The 6,943-nt window shown below is 35.8% G+C and overlaps 1 pseudogene; it reads right to left on the bottom strand.

The window, feature by feature from the left end:
* Positions 1–1,390: 1,390 nt before the first annotated feature.
* The window catches only part of LOC149136903 (uncharacterized), a 5,619-nt pseudogene continuing 66 nt past the window's right edge, over positions 1,391–6,943 (bottom strand).

Raw genomic sequence — 6,943 nt, 5'->3', positions numbered from 1 at the left:
TTTAGTTTGAAATCCAAGTTAACATTTTTTGAAGATGATTGGAAAATATTGATCTATGGTAAAAGGTAATTCAATTTTTATGTAATATTTGCAGAGATTCCATATTGCATGGCCTGTATGCACTATTGATAACATCTGTCAGTCCTAATAACAGACAAGTTAGTTTTATAACAAAATTTTATTAACCAAGCGATAAGAAATATAACTAGCAAGTAATGTTAGATGATCTAAGGCAGTGTAGTGACAGAATTGCAAGCACGCGGCAAAAATTACTTAACCACATTTTCTCTGTCTTTACGTTCTGAGGCTAAATTTCACCGAGGTTGACTTTGCCTTTTATCATTTCAGGGTGGATAATTGTGGGGTACACAACAATTACAACTTTTTGTCTCACGTGTTAATTTATCTCTCGCTGTGATGATTTTGTAGTTAATATTCCTAGTCTTCTTAAGGTGGCGAGCTGGCAGAATCGTTAGCATGCCGAGCGACATGCTTAGCGGCATTACGTCCGTTTTCAGATTCCGAGTTCAAGCTCCGCAGAGGTCGATTTGCCTCTCATCCGTTGGATGTCGATAAAATCAGAACCAGTTGAACACTGGGGTTGAAATAATTGGTTTACTTCCTTCCTTCGAAATACCTGGACTTGTGCCTGAATGTGAAACCAATATTATGATTATTGTTATTCTTTTTATTGCCTTTCACATAGAAATTTTTAGAAAAAGCTCGATGGCGATATGACATTTATCCTGAATAGCATTACGCACATTTACAATGGTCTTCTTGTCTGTTTTCGTGTGCAGTCATCCAGAGTAGGTGGTCATATTCCGCAGCTGTTGCATCCGATCTAAAACGTTAGTATCATTTTTAGGAAAGGTTACATGTCAAAGAATCTTGTCCGTAGTCTATGGCAACACCAGTAACGTTTCTATAAAGATTTTACTACTCCAGATCATTCATCATTGAGCTTTAGTAACTATTGAATCATGGGTGAATTGCAATGCAGCTGTTAATTAGACTGGAGCTCAACGTACTACAATCACAATACGCATCATGTGATTGTTCCGACGCAGATTCCAAAGATTGAGCATTTTCGAACAAGACGTTTAATTCAGCATTCTAATATTATGACCATATCAGTAGTATTTTAGAAACGATAGATAAAATCAGGACAAAGTAATGATTATATGTCATGCAAGATGCAGGAAAAAATCTATTTCTAGACAAAAATACAGACGCACAGGCGAGTCTGAGTGGTAAGAAGCTTGTTTCCCACAACCACTTTTCCCATGCTTCAAACAAACTAATTCAAACACACAAAGGAGAATCCCCTTCCATAAAAAGTTGTGATAACTGTCTTTCGGGTGTTTCTTCGCTTTTCCGTCTCTTTGGCTCAAGTAAATCTTTCTCTGGAGTTTCTTTTCTGTTCTCTTTCAGTAAAAACTTGTCCAGTGTTAATTGTTTTTGCCTGCGTTGTAATTTTTTTCTAAAACGGAACATGGCATTGTCATTGAAAATGTTTACTGCCCTATTTGCTACTACTGCATCAGAGTGATGTTTTTCCACAAAACTTTATCCATCACCCCATTTAGCACAAATGCTTTTGATTAAAGAACTTGGGACCCCCTCCTTTCCTTCCTTCTCCCCGGAAGACATTTCCCCAGCCAAACTCTTTTGCTATTCATTTTGAAAGTTTACCTGCTCTTCGGTGGTAACCTCATTACGGTGGTCTTCCACCACATCTTCAATATCTTCACTGTCGGCATCCAAGCCCATAGGTTTTTCCCATAGAGGCAATATCATCAACAATAGGAATATCCTCGACAGCAGCAGTACTTGTAGATGTCTTAGACCCCTCAAACTCTCGTTCTGGTACACAGACTGACCAATGTTTCCCTCATGCTGAATTCATGGTTCTAAAACTCACTTGGTTCCATGCATTATCAATAAGATTAACACAATTCAGGATATTGAAAGGATTTTAACAAAATTCTCTGAGAATTAACTGAGTGTCATTAGTGACTTGAAAACATTTTCGCATCAGAACTATTGTGTAAAGTTCCTTAAAGTTTGCCAAGATCTGTTGGTCTATTGGTTGAATTAGAGGAGTTGTGTTAAGTGGCAGGTATTTGACCTGAATAAAATTAAACTCTTCAACTAAATCATCCTCCTAATATGGAGGCTGAGCGGGAGCATTGTCTAACACGAGAAGGCATTTTAGTGGCAAGTATTTTTCTTACAGATATTTTTTAACACTCCGGGCAAAAGCTTCATAAATCCACTCAATAAAAAAATTGTCTAATAACCTAAGCCTTCGTATTAGCCCGCCACAAAACAGGCAATTTACTCTTCATAGCATTGTTTCTTTAAAAAAAACCTTGGATTATAAGAATGGTAAACAAGCAATGGCTTGACCTTGAAATCGCCACTTGCGTTGCTGCATAGCAAAAGAGTCTACTTTTCATTGGTTTGTGCCCTGGCAACGCTTTTTACTCTTTAGTAATATAGGCCCTATTTAGCATTCGTTTCCAAAATAATCCTGTCTCATTCCCATTAAACACGAAATTTAATCACATTAAACTCTAAACACTAAACTCAATCACAAATTTCTCAGCTGCTTCCTTGTTTGAACTCGCTGCCTCTCTATGCCTAATTACACTGTGTATTTCACTTCCCTTCTTAAATTTCTCGTACTAACCTCTACAAGCTTTGAATTCAAAAGTATCACTTTCAGCACGTGTACTCGGGGGATTCTTTACTAAATCATTATAAATGTCTAATGCTTTCTCAGAAATAAATACTTCACTGATACTGCCACCTGCTTACTCATTTATAAAAATAAGCAATAACTTTTCCACCCGGGTTTCGAAACCGCAACTCCAAATCACCACACAAACGCAAGATGTCGACGTCACCCACTTCCAATCCAATGAAATTCCACAAACACCAGTTGCTGACGTCACATAATTCCAGACCAATCAAAACCGACCTTCAGCGAATACAACGAAATGACCCTTTAAGAGAACCAACCAACCGGAACGACCTATAACCGTATCCACAAGGAAACCAACCTAGGAGAATGACAAGGATGACCACGGAAGAAAAACGTCATCAATTTTTCAACGAATCAAAAATAACATCCGCTCGCAGAAAAAAAAAATCATAAATACAGCCGAACCCTAAACATACCATTACAAGCGAAAGCGACTATTTAAAGAAGATCTGAGAAACCGTAAACCAATTTCCCTTTTTTACTATTTTAATTCTCATACTTGTTTTTTTCAGTATGACTTGTCGACCACAACTGAAATTAATGAACCTTGTACATTCTAACAAATTGATATACAGTTTTAATTTCAAACTTACACCTTCTGTTTTGAACATGATAATTTATCAACATTGAAACATTTTAATTTGTCAACATTGAAACGTTTTGATTTGTCAACATAGAAACTTTTAACGATGTTTTTCTAATTTTAAACTTTTACCATTAATAAGCAAAAAATATTGTTGAAACTAGTTTGGTATATATGCAAATAAAAGTATTTTAAACATTTACGAGCTTTTGAAATTTAAGTGCGTTTTCAACAATACACACACACACACACACACACACACACACACACACATACACACACACACATATATATACATACAGGGAGAATTCACAAACAAACAAAAGACGAAGACAGGTGGTGTAGACAACAAACAGATCTATTAGTTTAACGATCGGGAAGTGAAAAAGTCTTTAACGTTTTGAGCCTACACCCTTCCACAGAAAGGAACACGGAAAGAAACAGAGAGAGAAAATAAAGAATGTGTAGTGACTTGCGATCTAGGCGCAGGAGAGGCTGTGTGGTAATTAGCTTGCTTACCAACCACATGGTTCCGGGTTCAGTTGTACTGCGTGGCACCTATAACCTCGAGCCGACGAGAGTCTTGTGATTGGATTTGGTAAACGGAAACTGAAAGAAAATCGTCGTATACATATATATATATATATGTGTGTGTGTATGTGTGTGTGTGTGTGTGTGTGCGTGTGTATGTTTGTGTGTGTTTGTGTGTTTGTTTGTCCCCAAGAATCGCTTGCCAACCGACGCTGGTGTGTTTACGACCCGTAACTTACCAGTCCGGCAAATGAGACCTATGGAATTAATAGTAGGCTTACAAAGAATAAGTCCTGGGGGCGATTTGCTTGACTAAAGGTGGTGTTCCAGCATGGCCGCAGTCAGATGACTGAAATGAGTAAAAGAATAAAAGAATATATATATTTATATATATATATATATATATATATATATATATATATATATATATATATATATATATATATATATATAGTATAGATACATAGCAGTGCAGAATGCAATAGTGGGAAGTTTAACAAGATTTATCGTAGTTCAAATATGCTACTGACATATTTCAACTTCTAAAAGGAACTTCACTGCAGTCTACTAGAGGGAAGAAACATTCTCGCTTACGGTAAAATATAGAAATACACCATTATTAGCTCCTTGTAGCCCTTTTTATTGGAATTCTACATGCAATTTTGGCTCGGTATGCCTTGTTGCGTAGGAGATGCCAAAGAAAGTTAATCCTAGACTGATAGTAAGTCACAGCTATATAATGAACCAGTCAATATTAATGACAAATTTAAGGCGGCGAGCTGGCAGAAATGTTAGTATGCCGGGCGAAATGCTTAGCAGTATTTCGTCTGTGAGTTCAAATTCCGCCGAGGTCGACTTTGCCTTTCATCCTTTCGGAGTCGATAAATTAAGTACCAGCTGCGTGCTGTGGTCGAGCTAATCCACTGGACCCCTCCCCCAAAATTTCGGGCCTTATGCCTAGAGTAGAAAAGAATACTGATAACAAATTTGCGCTCGTGAGCGGCCCAGGATGAATAAATTCGTAAGTAGTTTGAGTGATTCATTATAAAGTTTCTGCTTCCTGTAAGATCAAGATTAACTCCCTTTGCTATTCCTAAACCGAGGACGGAGTAGAGAGCCAGAAATGAATCTAGGAATCCAATAGGAGGTTCCACTGAAATGATAAAGGTGTATTTACATCTTTTACCATAAGCGAGATCATTTTCTCACTGGTAAAATGCAGTGAAATTGACTTGAGAATTTACAATTTGTCAGATGTGTATTTCAACACACACACACACACACACACACACACACACACACAAACACACACACACACACACACACAGACATCTCTATATGCATATGTATATGAACTTATAAATATAGGTATATATATGTGTGTGTGTGTGTGTGTATATATATTATATACATATATTTATATGTAAATTTATACATGTTCAGATATATATAGATCTACATATATGTATGCGTATCTGCGCATACATATAGATATATTGATGTGTATGTGTGTATACAGATATATATTTGCCAGTATTTTACATTATGTTTTATGACAGTGAATTGATTTTCTGTCATCACATTGCCTTAGCGTGAATGTCAATACTTATAAATGCTGATATGAAAATTTGCACTCCATGCAAAAATTCTTTCATTCGGTTTCTCTCACACCTAAGCTATGAAATTTTGCGACTATCTTAGCTTTCTACTTTATCTTCATATTTGCTGTCTTCAGTATAATGCATATTCTTTTTATTGTAGTTCCAGAAAAAACCTTAGGTTTCTATATAAGTTTTCCAAAATATATATACTCACATTTTCATTTTTCTGTCGTTCTCTCTCTCTCTCTTTCTCTCTCGCTCACTCAGTCTCTCCCATTAAATATAAATACACGCACATACATATATATGTATGTGTATATACACCCCCCCCCATATATATATATATATATATATATATATATATATATATATATATATATATATATATATATATATATATATATACTAGGAAACGCTCCCTTCCTTTGGACGGTGTAATTTATTATAATAGCGCACCGATTTGGACGGTTCAAGTTAAATTAGCCTCGGTTAGAAGTTGTTTCAAGTTGATGAACGTAAAATGTATAATTACCAATTTCGTTAGTAGTTTATTATATGGTATTAAGCAACCTAGGTAATGAATAAAGTTTTTTGAACACAAATTTGGCAGTTAGTGATAAATGAAAGTCCATGAAATGAGATCGCAATAGCATTAGGCATTAGGGATCCTATATCTTACCCGTAGCGTTTTGTAGCATCTTTTTCTATTTATCTCTTTTACTTGTTTCAGTCATTTGACTGCGACCATGCTGGAGCACCGCCTTTTAGTCGAGCAAATTGACCCCAGGACTTATTCTTTGGGAGACTGGTACTTATATCCTATCGGTCTCTTTTGCTGAACTGCTAGATTACAGGGACGTAAACACATCACCATCGGTTGTCAAGCGATGCTGGGGGAACAACACAGACACACAAACATATGCACATATAAACCAATTCCAAAATAGACTTATAGATAAACAGATATGCACATACGCACGCACACACACACACACACACACACACACACACACACACACACACATTTGTTTGTACATCATAGTTTGGAAATACTTTTATAAAAGGACCAGCGCTCGTATATATACGTATAATCCTTAACATCGATCTCAAAGTTTCGAAATTTTATACATGGAATTCATCATTCTACACAAGATACTGGATTTTTATATTTTTCTCTGATTGTGTTAGACTGAAATGGATATTAAAGTATTAAAACCAAATATTTCCTACAATATGATATAACTTCAAATACTGTTCAATCTTTTAATACACATTGAAAATCTGTTCTCTAATTTCCCGAATATATCGAATTTTTTCTCCCTCTTATTTCATTTATTTAATCAAGGGAAGCTATTTATGTGAGACAACTGATTCGACTATGTTTTTCCAAAGTAAGTATAATTTTTCTTTTTATGGTGTTTGAGTATAACCGATTGCTTCTAATTCATTTTCTTTTAT

Source organism: Octopus bimaculoides, chromosome 2 (genome assembly GCF_046866305.1).
Source record: "Octopus bimaculoides isolate indiv1 chromosome 2, ASM4686630v1, whole genome shotgun sequence".
Lineage (NCBI taxonomy): Eukaryota > Metazoa > Mollusca > Cephalopoda > Octopoda > Octopodidae > Octopus > Octopus bimaculoides.
The sequence above is the reverse complement of the archived record's forward strand: the minus strand, read 5'-3'. Positions and strand labels throughout refer to the sequence as shown.